Raw genomic sequence first — 17,153 nt, 5'->3', positions numbered from 1 at the left:
GACTCTGATGGACAGTATTCTCACTGGTGCTTTCTGCTGGGTTGACAGGGTTGTGTCGGAGCTACACTGAGTTCAACTTTCCTTCTGCTCAATCATGCTTTTTTTCCATCCCCTTCACAGTTACTGATCCTAAAAACATCTGTATTCCAAGTTCTGGCCTGGCGGCTGCTTTCAGAAAAACCCAATCCACAGTGCGTGCGGGTGTGTGAGTGTGAGTGTGAGTGCGTGTGTGTGTGTGCGCATGTGCGTAGCCGCGTGTGTGAGTGTGTGTGGATGTGGGTTTGCGTGTTCTGCTGCTGCTTACTCATGGCATCCTGTTTTCTTCCTGTTTATGCTCCTGAAACTATCTGTTGGAATTCTGTGAGAGGGATTGAGATTGGGCCTCTTTTGAGGATATAAGAGATTTCTGCTGTCGGTTGCCTGGGAGTATGACCGACTTGGGATGAGTGTGAGTTAAATTGTCTGTGTTTTTCCAAACCACAGACGTAGTGTGTGTCGTCTGCAAGCCCCTGTCAGCGGGAATGCGGTCATGGGTTCCCCAGACAGGCTCGCTCCTCACTCCCCGTCTCCGAACTGGGCCTGTTCCCACTGACCCGGATTCTGAGGCTGTGGACATTCTGGACCCCACCTGTATGTAGTGTTTTCCTGCCTTGGGTGGGCTGAAGCCTTCACTTCCTGTTTTTCCTGCCACCATGGAGCTCTCCAGTGGAAATGGAAGGTCACAGAGTTCAGTGCATAGACTCAGGGTGAAGGCTGGTTTGGGTCTTGCTTCCTTTCCAGTGTTTCACTTTGAAACTGGAAACTCATGGTTCCGGGCGTCAAAGTGAGACAGACTTTTCTCACTTTATTGCCAAATGCTGGTTCATAAAATTGTTACTTTCTTTTGGTTCATATTTATCCAGACTTCCTTTATTTTTCTTTTTTTGAAAGGGGGCTGAGTCATTTAGGGCTTCTGGTCCTCCACACTGATGGACACAAATGTCTGGAGTTATGTTTAAGTAGACGTAGGATATGATCCATCCGTCTCCAGCCCCTCCCCTCCCTGGAGCCTGGGGGATGGGACTGAAAGTTCAAGCATCTCATCATGGTTGGGCCTTTCTGGAGAGCAGCCCCACCCTGCAGCCGTCTGGGAGCCACCAGGATTGGCCTCCTTAGAACAAGTGATGCTCCTGCCACCCAGGAAGTGCCAAGGGATTTAGGAGCTCTGTGTCGGGATCTGGGGGATGGGCAGAGACCAGTATGTTCTCTTGTTTCTCATCCCGCTTTCCCTATCTCTACACAATCTCCCCGTTTTAAGACTCCCTCTCCTTGATTTAAGTTTTGATGGTTGTTTTCTCAGCTGCCTCCCAGCCCTCTGACCTGATTGAGCGTGTCTCTGTCTTCATCTTACTACATCTACGGAACACTTCTCAGAGTTGGTTATTTCCGAGCAGGACAAAACTGTTCCAGGAAGCGATCATTCCTGCTGATTCCATCCTCACAGGTTAGCAGTCTTAACATTCGGGGCACATCTCACTATAGCAGGTGCAAGGAAATGGAAGACTGAGTAAAGCACTCGCTGGTGACGCTACAGTAGTCATCAAACGTGCGTGGGCATTGATCACCCAGGACGCAAGCGGACTTGTGAGAACACAGATATGGGGCCGTGCTCTCAGAGTTTCTTGTTCAGTTGGTCTGGGACAGAGCCGGAGAATTTGAATTTCTCCCAACCTCCCAGGGACCACTCTTAGAGAACTGCCACGCTGATATGATGAGACAGGTGGTCACAAAGCTTCTCAGTAGTCAGCAGGTAGTGCTCAGCGTTAAGCAGTGAACTCAAAGTCAAGCTTAAAGCGAACTCTGTCCAAAGGAAGCCACTGTTTTGGGCTCCTCGATTTCTTTGAGGCACATTCTGCTCACTCGTTGCCATGTTGTGCATATTTAATCGTCTACACATGAAGGCAGACAGAGGAGGTGAGGGGATCTTGGACCCTAAAGGTGAGGAAAATGCCATCAGAACTGTGCCTTCCCAGCCTCCTGTACACAAAGGAAGATGAAGAATGGCTAAGGGGTTTCTGCTGGTGTCTCCATGTCAATATTATGGATTTTAATGGTTGATGAGAAAGAAGTGTTACAACGTTTCAGGGACCCAGATCAACCAAAGGCTTTAGATCTAAGTAAGACCGAATCTTACTTAGAACAAGAGCCAAAAAACTGAACTTGTACCAGATGCAATACAGACAAGACATACCGGATAAGCACCATTTTGATATTGATGATAAAATATGAAGGTCATAAAAATGAAAACACACCAAAATTTCCAAAACCAATGATCAGGAGAATTTCTGAAGTAATGGACCAAGCACGGCTATAGCAAGGGACCTGGGTAAGTGACTTTGCTGCAATTTCCTTGGAAGCTGCCTAAATCTTGTCTTTGTTCTCAAAACTCACATCTGCAATCACGGCTAGTCTGAGAAGGTGACCCTAGCTTTTTCTTTTTAAGATGAGTGAAAATTGTACTCCAGAAAGAAATTAGAATACAAGTAAGAATAAAAATAGAAAAGCAAATTTAAATCCATAGAGTTAAACCTTTAGTAAACTAGCTTGGGTGTAAGTGCACTGATCTGTTTTATATTCATTGTAATATGGTGTCCCCTTGACGTGCTTAGAGCATCAGAAAGACTTATACCTATTAAATCTTCGGACGAGTCTGATTAATTTTTGTTACCGATCATTTGTTTAAATGTTGAGTCAAATTTGTTAACTTCATAACTTTATATTTAATAGAAATTTAATAATTTAGCTTTTTATTTAACAGTTAGGTATATGACGAGGGTGTAAAATATTTAGAGAAGTGTTAAGTGTTTAAAAAAGAGTCAGTGGAGAACAAAGTACAAATGACGGTGAGCTTCTTTTCCTCTCCATATATAAAGGCTGCTCAGATATTGAATTTTTATCATAAAACAGATTGGCCAGTTGAAGAGACAACTAATCTCTTTTATAGAGAAAAGGGTATTATTTATTGGATATAGAGTATCCTACGCTCTGTATTTATCAAGAGATTCCTTTCTCAATTGATAAATTTTTGTTGATGTGATTAGTCCGCAGGTTCTCCCTGTCTGTTTTTCACATAGCTCACTGCTGAAGCTGCAATTCTTTTTTTTTCAAAAAGAGCACTATTACTTAATTTATCTGTGAGCATTTTTCAATTCCGCAAGAGAATAGATGAACTGCACAGTCTCTGTAATCTTGTAAAGGCATTTGGCCTGGAAGATGCTCCTTGGCTGTGTGCCAATAACAGTGGCTCCAGGGACAATGTTTAGTTAGTCCAAAGTGAGCAACTTTAACTTTTACTGCTTAATTTCTGATCAGCTCTTCAGAATTGGCTCAACATTCAGTACCAGGATGAAGTTTATGAGAAGGAATTTCCATGTCCAAGGAAGAACCAAGACTGCAGAGAGGTTACAGTATGAAAACCGAAAAGGAAAAAAAAATCTGTCCTAAACTGATTTTATTAACTGTTGATAATTATTTTAGAGTATTTAATACAGTCTCCTACTGTATCAACCTGTATCAGGAAGCTGAATTCACACAATCCTTCTGGGAAGCCAGTTGGTGGCCCAAGCTGGCTTGAGGTTTGATGGGGAAAACCACCAGAGGGCTGGTAATTCGCCCATTTCCCTCTTTCTCCCTCTTTTTCTTCCCTTCCCGCTTTACCCACCTTCTCTTCGGGCTGTTGAAGATTTATTGCCTTTCAGTACTTACACATGATGTTTTCATAGGCTCTAATGAGGTCCCAGCAGTTTCTAACAGTAACAGGACGTTCCCGTTCCTAAGATACATTACGTGTTTTCCCTAATCTTTCTCCCTTGAATGAAATGCTTAGAAGTATGTTAGCCCCCAATTCCCTTTCCTTTACCATGATAGATAGTCCAGTTACTAAATAGAGCTAAATACTTTGCTGTGACTTTTAATACTCATTTGATTTTGAATAGAATCCCACAAAGAAGAGCACTTGTGTGCTCTGAATGTGCTTTCTGGTAGATCGCCTGAGCACGGGCGAAGCACCTGTTTGCCATCCTGGCCAGCCCTCCATCCTGATGGCGATTCTGGGGACATTCCCTGGTCGTTGTGGGGAGCTGGTCAGGGCAGATGCTCCCCTGTCCCTCCGGTTCTGATTCTAGCCCCACGTGAGCCCGGCCTTAACAAGGACTCACCCCCTTGGCCCAGCTGTCTGGAAAGGTCGCCTCTCTGGCTGCCAGACGAGGAGGTGTTTTTTAGGAGGAGGATTTGTGGCCACGAGCTCCCCCCACTGCCTTCTGCGGTAGCAGGGTCGGGAGCCAAGTCTAGAGGTAGTTTTCTCCTTAAAGATCAGACAGATTAAAAGTAAGCAACAAAGAAAGGAGCGCGCCGTGTCCCTGACGAGTATCTGTGATGTGACACACGGGCACTTGGGCAAAATGGGCACCTTCCTTTGAGGAGCTGAGGTGCAGGGCTGCCTTCAGCCAGAAGGGGCTCTGAGGAGGGCACTTGCCATGACCCTGGGGCGGCAGCTCTAGTTTGGAGCTGGGCACCAAGGCCGGTGCCTTTCACTCTGCCCTGAAGTTAGCTTGTTATAAATGGGCAGGTTGGGTCTCCAAACCAGCGAGGAAGCCATCTTGAAAAATCGTCCTGGGAAAAGCAGGAATCATTTGTTCTCCGCTCAGAAAGTCGCTGTGCCCTGAGAGGACGGCAGCTCGCAGAGCCTCAGACCAGCGCCCTCGGGGTCGCCGCCCGGTGGCCGCAGGTCTCCCCTCGTCCCAGGCGTCCGCTCCCGGCCTGTCCTTCACCACTCACACTCGGGGCTCGGTTTCTGCTCACTGCTTCTCTAAAGATGACCTGGAGACAGCTCTGAAGAGCCTCCCGTTTCCACATTGCTGCGGGAGAGGCACAGCGGGGCCGGTCCGCACGGCCTGTGCTAACCCCCGTTTTCCATCCTGTTTTCTGGCCAACTGCCTTTGCGCTTCACACTCGTCACGACTGAAACACGTTCCAGCTGGGAGCAGAGGCAGTAGGCTGGTCATCTGCTCCACGGGGTCCCCAGGTCCCATCCTCGTGCCCCTGAGTCTGGCTCCCCGAGTCCTAACTGGGGGGGGGCCTCCTTCCACCCTTGGCCAGGTGGGCCCCCCCCCCCGAGGATGTTCTTTGTAGGGTTGGAGCCCCGGGATCCATTTTACTTAGTTGTCTGTCCATTTTTTCCAAACAAGCTGTCTGTCCCCAAAAAAGGATCAAATGGAAAACTTCATAAATACTCCAAATGGGGGAAACAAGAAGTGGAATAAAAGTGATGTAGCTATTGACAGAAAACATGCTGTCATTTCTCCTCTGTAAATATATAGTATCCATTTTCAGAAACAGGCTATGCCTGAAGCTGAAGAAGAGCCCTCACGGCCTCCCCGGCTTTGGGACACTGTCGAGAGCTGCCCCCAGTGATGTGCGGGTGCCCTTGGGAGGTGTGGGGCACGGCTGCAGGGCCAGGGAAACCTCTGAGAAGTAGGTATGGTTTCTAGTGCAGAAATGCAAAGTGATGCTTGGAGGGGTCCCCAGGGGCCGGGGTCCTGTGACTTGTTGGACAGATGCTTCTTCAGCATCCATCATCCCAGTTCCCATGAGCTGATTTCTAAGCCATACCCAACCTCTTCCTATAAACCTTATTCAGATAATAATAACAACAACAACTAGCATTTGGAGATGCTTACTATCCTCTGGGCACTGGGCTAGGACTTTACAAGGACTGACTCTTCCAGCCTTGGCAGCAGTCCTCAGTGGTGGGCAGTGTTGTCATCATCCCGTTTTACAGATGAGGAAGCTGAAGCACAAAGGAAGGACTAGCTTTCCTGATGGCGCAGCTGAGAAATGACGGAGCTGAGACTCACACCCAGGTCCTTGGGCGCCAGAACCTGTCCCCTTGTTAGTATCCCTTTATTGTGGATTAAGAAAGGCCTAGAAAAACAACCAGAAGTACACTGTGAACTAATTAATTTTTATTGACACTGTTTGGAATTCATAGAAGATTAAATGAATATAACTATGATGGGATTGCTTGACCTATAAAGTACAACAGGTGGTGTTCGATCTAATCGTGGGTCCTTATAACTGAGAGGCATGGGAGTTCCCAAACCGACAGAAGCGGGGACCCTGTGAAGGTGGGGGTGAGCCTGGAGTGACGTGGCCACAGCGAGGGGAGGCTGGCAGCCCCCAGAGGCTTCGAGAGGCAAGAAACAGACTCTCCCCTAAAGCCTGGGGTGGGGGGAGGGTGGAGTACAGCCCTGATGACATTTTGATTCCAACCCAATGATACCAGGTTCGGACTTCCGGCCCCCGGAGGGTGATTACCTCAGTTCTATTAAGTAGAGCTGTAATCATTCAAGGGCAGAGGAGGGAGAAAAGGAGGATTTCGTGTCTTATCCTCTGTATTGCATTAGTCTGAACCAGTACTCTCACACATTTTGACCTAGTACTCGTTTTCACTCTTAAAAGTTATTGAAGACCCTAAGGAGCTTATCATTATGTATAGTTTATCTACATATATGTTCCATATTAGAAATTAAAACTGAGCAAATTGAAAATACTTATTAATTCATATAAAAATAAAAATGGTAAACCTGTTACATGTTGACATAAAAACCATAATTTTGTGAAAATGGCTATATTTTCCAAAACAAAACAATTAGTAGAGTGGCATTGTTTTACATTTTTGGAAAACTCCTTCCTTTCTGGCTTGGTAGCTAGAAGACTATTGGATTCTCTTACTTGCCTTGAATTCAGTCTGTTGCAATATGGTGTTTTGATTGAAATGTATGGAGAGAATCTGGGCTCACATACATGTAGTTTCAAAAGGAGGAATATTTTCACAGACTTTTGGATAATTGTAACTATTCTTCTTTGAGTCTTCATAAAAATTAAATGATAATTTTTAAAAGTTAGTTGTAATGTAGAATCTGAAAAGATATCAGTGAACTTTTGGAACCATGCTACTGTAAAATCCATTGGTATATTTGGTACTTTGAATGGGTCTTTTCCACCCATGAAAGACTTTTATTTATTTGTTTATTTTAAATTGTGGTAAAATATACATAACATAAAATTTACCATCTTAACCATTTTTAAATGTACAGTTCAGTAGTTTTAAGTACATTCGCTTTGTTGTGTAACCACCACACCATCCATCTCCAGGGTTCTTTTCATCTTGCAAACCTGAAACTCTGCCCCCATTAAACAATAATTTCCCGTTCCCCTGCCCCCCATCCCAGGACAACCACCATTGTACTTTCTATTTCTAAACATTTGATTACTTTAGGTACCTTATGTAAGTGAATCATCCAGTATTTGTCCTTCTGTGGCTCATTTCACTGAGCATCATGTCCTCAAGGTCCATCCATGTTGTACAGGTACTAGCATTACCGTCCTTTTTAAGGCTGAATAATATTCCGTTGTATGGATGGACCACATCTTGCTTATCTATTTAATAATCTGCCAGTGAATGCCTGGATTGCTTGCCCCTTTTTGTTATTATGAATACTGCTGTGAACATGAGGGGACAAATACCTTTTGAGACTCTGCTTTCAATTCTTTTGGTCATATTATCAAAAGTGGAATTGCTGGATTGTATGGTAATTCTATTTTTAATTTTTTGAGGAACTGTTTTCCATAGCAGCTGTACCATCTTACATTCTTACCAAGCGTGTACAAGGGTTCCAATTTCTCTACATCCTCACCAACGCTTGTTAGCTTTTGTTTTTGATAACCGTATTAGTCAGGGCTCTCCATTCTCCAGAAAAGAAAACCAATAGGATGTGTGTGTGTGTGTGTGTGTGTGTGTGTGTCCATACAAACACAAATATTTATTTATGTTTATGTTTGAATTTATACATACTTATTTTTATTTATTGTAAGGAATTTGCTCCCATGATCTCGCAGTTTGCTAAATCCCCAGGTCTTCAGTCAGCAGGACTGAACTCCAGGAGAAGTGATGGCTTTACCCCAGTCCTAAGGCCAGCAGGATCCAGACCCAGGAAGAGCTGATGTTAAAGTCTGAGTCAGAAGTTAGGGAGATATTCTGTCTCAGCTCAAGGCCGTCAGGTCTGTTTGGGCTGTCAACCGGGTGAGTTCCACTCACTTTAGGGAGGACAATCCTTTTGACTCAACCTTCTATTCAAATGTTAATCTCACCAGAAACACCCTCACAGACACACCCAGAATCATGTTTGACCAAATGTCTGGGCGCCCCTGGACCATTCTAGCTGACACATAAAATTGTCATCTCAGTAGCCATTCTAGTGAGTGTGAGGTGATCGCTCACTGCGGTGTAGACGTGCGTTTCCCTAACGACTAGTGGACCATCTTTTCGTGTGCTTATTGGCCTTTTGTTTATCTTCTTAGGAAATGTCTATTCGAATCCTTTCCTCATTTTAAAATCGGGTCATTTGCTTTTTGTTGTTGAGCTGTAGGAGTCTTTGTATACTCTGGATGTTAACCTCTTATCAGATAGATGCTTCACAAATATTCTCTCCCATTCTGTGGGCTGCCTTTTCACTCCGTTGCTTGTGTCCTCTGACGCACAGAAATTTTTAACTAAAAATTTTTTTCTGTGATAAAAAAGTATAACATGAAATTTACCATCTTAACCATTTTTAAGTGTACATACAGTTCAGTAACATTAAGTATAATCACATTGTTGTGCAACCAGTTTCCTGAGCTTTTCACCTTGCAGAACTGAAACTCTGTACCCATTAAAAACCAGTTTCCCATTTGCTCCTCCCATAACCCATGGCAGCCACCATTCTACCGTCTGCCTCTGAATTTGATGGCTCGTATGGGTGGAATCATGCAGTGTTTGTCCTTTTGTGACTGGCTTATTTCACTGAGCATCATGTCCTCAAGGTTCCTCCATGTTGTAGCAGGTGTCATAGTTTCCTGACTTTTTAAGGCTGAACAATATTCCATTGTATGTATAGACCACATTTTGTTTATCTGTTATCCATCAGTGGACACTTTGGTTGCTTCTGCCTCCTGACAGTTGAGAATAGTGTTGCAATGCACATGGGTGTGCACATATCTGTTGGAGACCCTGCTCCCAATTCTTTTGGATGGATACCCAGAAGTGGAATTACTGGATCATAGGTTAATTCTATTTTTCATCTAATGTAATGCCTTACTGTTTTTCACAGGGGCTGCACCATTTTACAACCCCACCACCAACAGAGCACGGGGGTTCCAGTTTCTCTACATCCTTGCCAATGCTTCTTTTCCTTTTTTTTTTTTTTAATAGTAACCATCTTAACAGGTGTGAAGTAATATCTCATTGTGGTTTTGATTTTCATTGCTCTAATGATTAGTAATGTTGAACATCTTTTCATGTACTTTTTGGCTGTTTCTATATCTTCTTCTTTGCTCATTTTTTAATCAAGTTATTTGGTTTTTTGTTGTTGAGTTGCAGGAGTTTTTATCTTCATATTAACCCCTTCTCATTTATATGATTTGTAAATATTTTCTCTCATAGGTTTCCTTTTCGCTCGGTTGATGGTGTCTTTTGATGCACAGAAGTTTTTATTTTTTATATAGTCCAATTTGTCTATTTTTACTTTTGTGGCCTGTGGTTTTGGTATCGTGTTCAGGAAGTCCTTGCCAAACCAACGTCATGAAACTCTTCCCCTATGGTTTCTTCTAAGAGTTTTATAGCTTTAGGTCCTACATTTAGGTTTTTTTTTTTTGGCTGTACACGGGCCTCTCACTGTTGTGGCCTCTCCCGTTGCAGAGCACAGGCTCCGGACACGCAGGCTTAGCGACCATGGCTCACAGGCCCAGTCGCTCCACGGCATGTGGGATCTTCCCAGACCGGGGCACGAACCCGTGTCCCCTGCATCGGCAGGCGGACTCTCAACCACTGCGCCACCAGGGAAGCCCCATACATTTAGGTTTTTTATGGATTTTGAGTTAATTTTTGTGTATGTATAAGGTAAGGGTCCAGGTTTTGCACGTGGATGTCCAGTTTTCCCAGCACTGTTTGTTGAAAAGACTCCTTTCCCCAGTTGAATGGTCTTGGTACCCTTGTGGAAGGTCAGTTGACCATGTATGTGAGGGTTTATTTCTGGGCTCTCTATTCTGTTTCATTGGTCTATATGCCTGTCTTTATGTTACCCATTCATGATTTTGTAATATCATTATTGATCACTTTGAAAATTATGGTTCATGGAGTTTTTTACATTTTCCAAATGTTGACATGTTTCACGTACAATATCAAAGTATCAGTATCACCACCAAACTCATCAAAAAGTCTTAAGGCATTGGTAAGCTGCTCATGGGGGTAGATATAAGCTTTCCTAAAGTCTGATTTTTACTAGGTAGCTCAAATTTGTATCATTGCCAGTAAGACTGACAGCTGTTTGCCTTGTAGTGACAGGGTCACTGTTTTTGTTTCAAGGTAATTTCTGCCAGCTACCCATGTCTGAATCTACGTATGGTATATAATTTCAGGTACTGATAAGGGCTGGAGTTGGGACTGGGGCCTGGGGAGGCTCCCTTGAGGAGCTGTGTTTGAGCGCAGTTCTGAATGAAGTGAAGGAGCGAATCACAGGAAGATCTGGAGGCGGAATGTTCCGGGCAGGGGAAGCAGAGTGTAAAGGCAGGAATGGAACAGCAGGAAGACCCGTATGGCTATGGGATGAGCAAGGGGGAGGGGGCGGAGGCGGATCTTACAGGTGTAGGAGCCAGGCTACAAGAGCTCCTGGCCACAGACAAGACTTTGGGGTTTATTCTGAATGAGACGGAGGCCCCTGAGGGTGTGAGCAGGGAGTGCTGTGACCGGCCTCTTAAGTGGTCTGCGCTGCGTATCGAATGACCACAGAGTCAGCAGCGGGGGACAACGCACATTCATCACGTCACGGTTTCCGTGGGGGGGGGGTCTGGGCACGGCTCAGCTGGGTCCTGTGCCGGGGTCTCCCAGGACGCAGTCAGGGTACCGCTGGGCTGGGCTCTCACCTGGAGGCTTCGGACGCCTCAGGCTGCTGGCGGGATCACCTCCTGGGCCTGTGGGATTCAAGGCCCCTCGCGCCTTCTGAGTCAGCACGGGTGCAGGGCTGCAGCGCAGACGGGCGGAGGTTACACACTGTGGCGGAGTCACTACACGGCCCCGCCCACACTTGGACAGGGTGAACGTGAACGTGGATGTCAGGAGGTGGCGGTCCAGGAAGCCAGAGCGAAGTCCATCTACTGCACCTGACATGTGCTCTGAAAGACCGTCTCAGGCTGAGGATGGAGAGGAGACTCCATCTATCTACAGGGCAGGGGTGGCGGGGCTTCAGTAGTCCGCAAGGCCTAGTGACAAAAGGCGGTCTTCGCTGGAAATTAGGAAATCATTCGGGATGTTTTTTCAACAAATATTTATTGAACCCACTATGTGAGGGGCATTGGACTGGCTTGGGGATTAAGTGAGGAAGTCAGATTTCTCATTTTTGAGAAAACATTGACTTGAGAGGGCAAAGGGCAAGTGTTAGTTGACGCTGGTTGAGGAGTACGTGGGAGGTGAGGATGTAGTGACAGCCACTTGGGGTGTCTGCATAGAGCTCGGAGAGCCCGCAGGGCAGAGGAGACGGGAAGGGGCTTGAGGGAGCCCAGAGTCAGGAGGGTGTTTTGTGTATGTATTTTCTTTTTGTGTGTTTTTCTTTCAGGCCGAAGGGTAGGAAGAGTGGAGAGAAAGAGATCGAAGGTACAACAGTGGGACATTCCTGAGGAGAAGGGTAAGGGCCACGAAGGGAATTACCTTAAAAAAGGAGGGAAGACGTCTTTTCTGAAACAGTCTCCATAGTTCTGCCTTTTCCAGAATGTCACAGAGCTGGAAAATACGGTACATAGCCTTTTCAGATTGGCTACTTTCGCTCAGTAATACGCATTTGGGGTTTTTCAATGTCTTTTCGTGGCTTGATAGCTCACTACTTTTTACTGCTGAATAATATTCCATTGTCCGGATGAACCACAGTTTATTTATGCAGTCACCTGCTGAAGGGCATCTTGATTTTTGGCAAATTTTTGCAATTATGAGTAAAGCTGCTATAAACTTCCGTGTGCAAGTTTTTGTGTGGACATAAGTTTTCAGCTTCTTCGGGTAAATACCAAGGATCATGGTTGGTGGGTGGTACGGGAAGAGTATGAGGTGAGTGCAGTAGAATTAAGTTCCTTGAGAGTGAGACTGTGTTTTTGTTAAGGAAGCATGACCGCACCAGAAAGAAACAAAGGAGTTGAGGATATATGTGCGGATATATGTGCAGATAAGTGACTCATTGCTGAGTTTAGGCTGAAGAGGTTTAAAGGGAGGGCCTCACCTGAGAGGCCGGGTGCACGACTGGACGCACCTGGAGAGGGAAGCATGATTGCAGCTGCCCACTAGAGGGGCTGAGAGAGAAAGAGAAGATGGTGGGAGACAGAAGTTTTTAATGCTGTTAGAAACTGTATTTTCCTTAAGAATAGATTAATTCTGTAGGAAGGAGACCTTCAGCATATGCAACTGAGGATAATAAAAGGAAGGGGGAGCACAGTCAAGTCAAATAAAAAGTTACTTGTTGATCGTCTGCTTTGTGCCCCGCTGTGTGCCCGCCTTTGGCGGGGGGACTTCTAGTTTATTTGGAGCCACCACGTTTTCTAAGACTTGCGAGTCAAGAACTAAGCCAGAGTGTTGTGCCTGTTAGAACCCCTGTGTACAGAGAGCAAGGACGGGGAGGACAGGCAACAGCGATGGGTGAGCGGTGACGCTTCACGGGGCCGCTTCTCACACTTTTGCAGCCACCTTCCCCTCCACCTGCTGTGCTCACATCTTGTGAGTGTGTATGTGTGTGTGTGTTTATCCTCCAAAACATAGGACCTGTGACCCTGACATTTCGAGAACATTTCGAGAAACTTGCCAAGGCAGTGAGGTGTCCAGTTTAAAATTCAAGTGTTCTGGGTATTTCAGGACATGTGACCAATGTTCAACACGTTCATTCCCATTTTGTCCCCCAAGGACACCCATTGTAAGTGGTGTCCTGGAGTTGTGACCGCAGCGGCCCTGTGTTTCGTGAGACACTCGAGGGAACTTCTGAACCATCGGGTGGGCATCACAGGAAGCTTGCGTCCCCTATGCGGGCGAGCAGACCTCTGGGCCCCAGGTGAGGACAAGGTCACTGTTTCCCATAACATTGTGTTTTTTCAGGCTGTTTTCTGCTCAGATACTCCTGTGTCATTAAAGTATGAGACCACAGAGCAAATGAACGCGGCCTTGTGTCTGACCCGACATCGAGGTGGGAGGGCTATAGCCGTCAGAGGAGACGCATTCATTTGTTCTGTCCGGGGTTGACCCGCCGGAAAAGGCCGTCCCTCTCTTTGTGTTCATTCCTTTTTCAGCTTGTCCTGTGTTTCTTATCAGTGTCTGCCAGCCTCGAGGATTAGTGGCCTGGAGTTCACCCTCACCGTCACCCTCTGCCTAAATTATTTATCTAACCATTTTGTATTGATAGTTTATGCTGGATAGGCAAGGGACTATTCCCTGCCCCCCGCCCCCAGAAGGATTTCCAAGGGGATGGGAGGAGACCTAGAAAAACACCAAAAAATTCTTTGACTTCTTCTTTGGACTTGGGTCACGCCTCAGGGCGGTGGGTTGGGTGGGGGCCGGGTGGGGGGGGGATGGAGTGAGATGGAATGTAGACCAAGGCCTGGATCCAGATCTGAAATCACATATCTGGCTGTTCCTTTTATCTTTTCTTTGAGGCAAGACTTCACTTCTTTTCATGCCAACTCAGGCCAAACTTGTGGTCAGGTTCTGCCCATCAGGGGAGCTAGGATGAGAAGGAGGTGGCAGGCAGGTCCAGCTCCCACCAGGAAAGCCCCTTTCTCACGCCTCCTTGGCTTTCGCCTAGCACTGAACTTCTAACCGGTGAAAACCGAAGCCGGTATTCAAAAGAAAAGCACACATTTGGTACGTTGATTGGTGAGGTTCCTTCGCATCGTGTTATTCCCGGGGCGTTTGTCGAGGCTCCCGCTGAAGCCCGGTTCTTGCCCAGATGTGCTTCTTGTGCAAAGATGGCTGCCCTGACCCAGACCTGCTTCCAGAACGTGTGTCTCATCCCTGCCCTTGGCGAGCCTGCAGGTCCTCTTCTGGAGCCTCCTTGCAACCAGTTCTCCAGATTCTGGCTCATTCATTTCAAAGGCTGTTTACCTTATTTACTGAAATTGCATAGTTGTTTAAAAACAATTTGAGCTTGTATATGAGTTCTTTAAAGAGAGGGGCTTATGTCCTCTGCTAATTGAGATTTTGGCCTGTTCTTTAGATTTTGATACACTTACTTGGAAATTGATTTTAAAAATTTGTTGATAATACCATAAAGACCCTAGTAAATAGCATTAAATTTAACTTTTTACAAGAGATTTGTTGAAAAGTTGTTTAAGGTTTCAAGGGCAATTTGTACTTATTAGGTATGTATCCTGTTGGCCTGATATAGGACAAAGTGCTGAGAATAAAAGATCCAAGGACAGGGCTTCCCTGGTGGCGCAGTGGTTGAGAGTCTGCCTGCCGATGCAGGCGACACGGGTTCGTGCCCCTGTCCGGGAAGATCCCACATGCCACGGAGCAGCTGGGCCCGTGAGCCATGGCCGCTGAGCCTGCGCGTCCGGAGCCTGTGCTCCGCAACGGGAGAGGCCACAACAGTGAGAGGCCCGCGTACCACTAAAAAAAAAAAAAAAAAAAAGATCCAAGGACATAACCAGACTTCCACTCCTGGGCATACACCTCCAAAATGAGTACTATGTCCATCATGTGTGCAAGAATGTCCATGGCAGCATTTCTCTTCAAGCCACCACCTGGGTTCCAGATGTCAAACATCTGGTGACAGAAGAGTGTGGTGCAGCCGTTTAACCTACAGCAACGCGGTGGGGCTGGTCCCAGCTTCATGGCGCCACCTGGGGACCCGTGTTGAAGCGAAAGTGGGCATCTCCCAAGAGCACATGCTCTACGGCTCCACTTATACTAAGTTCAGAACAGGCATAACCCATCTATGGTGACAGAGGGCAGAAGAGTGCTGACCTCTGGGGTGTTGGCTGGGAAGGGCAGGGGTGGGCGTCTCTGGTCCTAGAAATGTGTCCATCTCGATCTGCTGGGGTTATACAGTGGGTGCACGTGTAAACACAGGCTGAGCCATACGGTAAGATGGGTGCATTTTCTACATGGAAATTATACCGCAATTAAATAGCTTAAAAGCAAAAGATGGACAATACAGAGTCCCTGACCTCAAGGAGCTAATAGTCTAGTAAGAGAGAAGAATGTGGAAGGGAATCATTCCCTGCCTTGTGCCGAGAGCTGCCCTAGAGGTTTGTAGGAGGAGCAGCAAAAGGGCACAGGAGGCATCACCATCACCCTGACACTGCTCTCCAGATCGCCGGATCCAGAGAATATTTCCCGTCTACTTTTCGACCTCTCTGTGGCATTTGGCTTTGCCAGCTGCATTCATTGTCAGGAACACTCTCTTGCTCACGTAGCCTCGTGGCAACACTCCCCACGGATCCCCTTCTCCCTCTCGCCGTTCTGGTTCTTTTCCTTTCCAGCTCCTTCCCCAGGTCTTGTCGCCGTGAAGGGTCTGTCCGTGGCTCGCTCTCTCACCCTGGTCTCCGGGCAACCTCGTCCATCCAGGCCCACGGTTTTGGCTGCCCTCCCCCTGTGTCGCTGACCCCTAATTTGGTGTCTCCAGCCCACATTTTCATCCCCACCTTCAGAGCTGTGTACGGATGTGCCAGCTGGACACCCCCCACTGGGTGTCCTGCAGAAGCTCACATGTAACATCCCCAAACTGCACTCTTCCTCTGCCTCTCCTCCCAGTCGCCCCCTCCTTCTGTTTTCCCTCGTCCAGGAAATGGCCTCTGGGTGCAGCCCTGCCTTTTCTACCAGGCTCGGTTAGAGGATCTCTGTCTGCGCGTCCATCTCCCTGGCACACACGGTTCACGCTCAGTCAAAGCTGCTGTGTACCCGCCTCCAGGAAGCCCACCTGGGTTAATGCTTGGTGGAGCCTGATTAGGCCTACCATGCTGTTTTTTTCTGACCAGACTTACCCTTGCTCCACAGCCTTCCTGCCTCCCCCCAGTGCTGTCTGATCGCGGATATCCTGGGTCCTGTGTTCCTCCCGTCAAGTGTCAGAACCGCAGTTACTGACTTGAGCAAAAGGAGGATGCGCTGAAAGAGCTGGATTAGACCTTGGCGTAACTGAGTCCCGGGACTTTGACTTGGTCTCTGCCCTTCACTGTGCTCTGGCCCTCAGACCCGCTCTCCTGCCTGCTGGCCTCACTTGTAGGGGGCCACGGAAGGCTCTGATGCTCTGTGACACTGTGGTTGGTACTTCTCTCCATGCCTCTCCACTGCACCTCCCAGAGAGTCTCTCTGGCCTTACTTGGCCCATGAACTCCCCTGGGCTGACCGCTGAACAGGCATGGAGGCTCCAGGGTCCAGACCAGTGCCCACGCCCACCTCGGGAGCTGGCCACGGAGCTGCTGTCAGAGGAAGGAAGGAGCGCTGACAGCCCCCCACCAAGTCCCCTGCAGGGAGGGGCTGGCGGCCGCCCTGCATTGGCAGCAGCACCGTGAGCTGAGCCTCACCGGCCTCCCTCCCGGGCTGCAGTTCAGCCTCCGAGTCACTCCACCCATCACTGTCTCTCCCTCAGCCACGCAATTCCTAGGACGGGTCGTTGTCAGGGACACAGCAATCAAAGAGAGGGACCCTGTCAGCCTGTACTTTCAGTTCGCCCTCTGCCCTTACCCCCCCTGCCCTGTCCCCTGTCTCGGGAGCGAGGAAGGGAGATGCAGCCGCCGGCCCGGGCCGGTCGCTGTGAACCATTGGTCAGCCGCAAAGAATGATGCTCCCGAGGGGCGGGGCTCCCGGAGCTCACCTCAGGCAGCCTCCTTATTCTGCCCGTACCTGGCCCAGGCTCCGGCCCCGCCCCTGCGCCCCTTCAGGCTGGGAGCGGAAGGGGTGTTTGGAGAAAAGAAAGAGCTGCCGCCCTACAGCTGACGCCCTACAGCTGATGCCAAGATGAGTCAGGACGGTGCAGGGAACTCTGGGGGCCAGGCCGGCACCTCTGCATGTGTTCCTTTGTGGCCTCCTGGTCTGATGGAACATCGTCCAG

General features: G+C 47.6%; 1 long non-coding RNA gene across 2 annotated transcripts in view; it reads left to right on the top strand.

Moving 5' to 3' along the window:
• The window catches only part of LOC115866226 (uncharacterized), a 197,518-nt gene that overhangs the window by 71,834 nt on the left and 108,531 nt on the right, over positions 1 to 17,153 (top strand). For both annotated transcript variants that reach the window (XR_009565920.1, XR_009565917.1), the window contains exon 4: positions 11,688 to 11,756. This is a non-coding gene — a long non-coding RNA (uncharacterized lncRNA). The remainder of the gene's footprint in view (positions 1 to 11,687; positions 11,757 to 17,153) is intronic.

This window comes from Globicephala melas, chromosome 11 (genome assembly GCF_963455315.2).
Source record: "Globicephala melas chromosome 11, mGloMel1.2, whole genome shotgun sequence".
NCBI classification, from domain to species: domain Eukaryota; kingdom Metazoa; phylum Chordata; class Mammalia; order Artiodactyla; family Delphinidae; genus Globicephala; species Globicephala melas.
The sequence above is the reverse complement of the archived record's forward strand: the minus strand, read 5'-3'. Positions and strand labels throughout refer to the sequence as shown.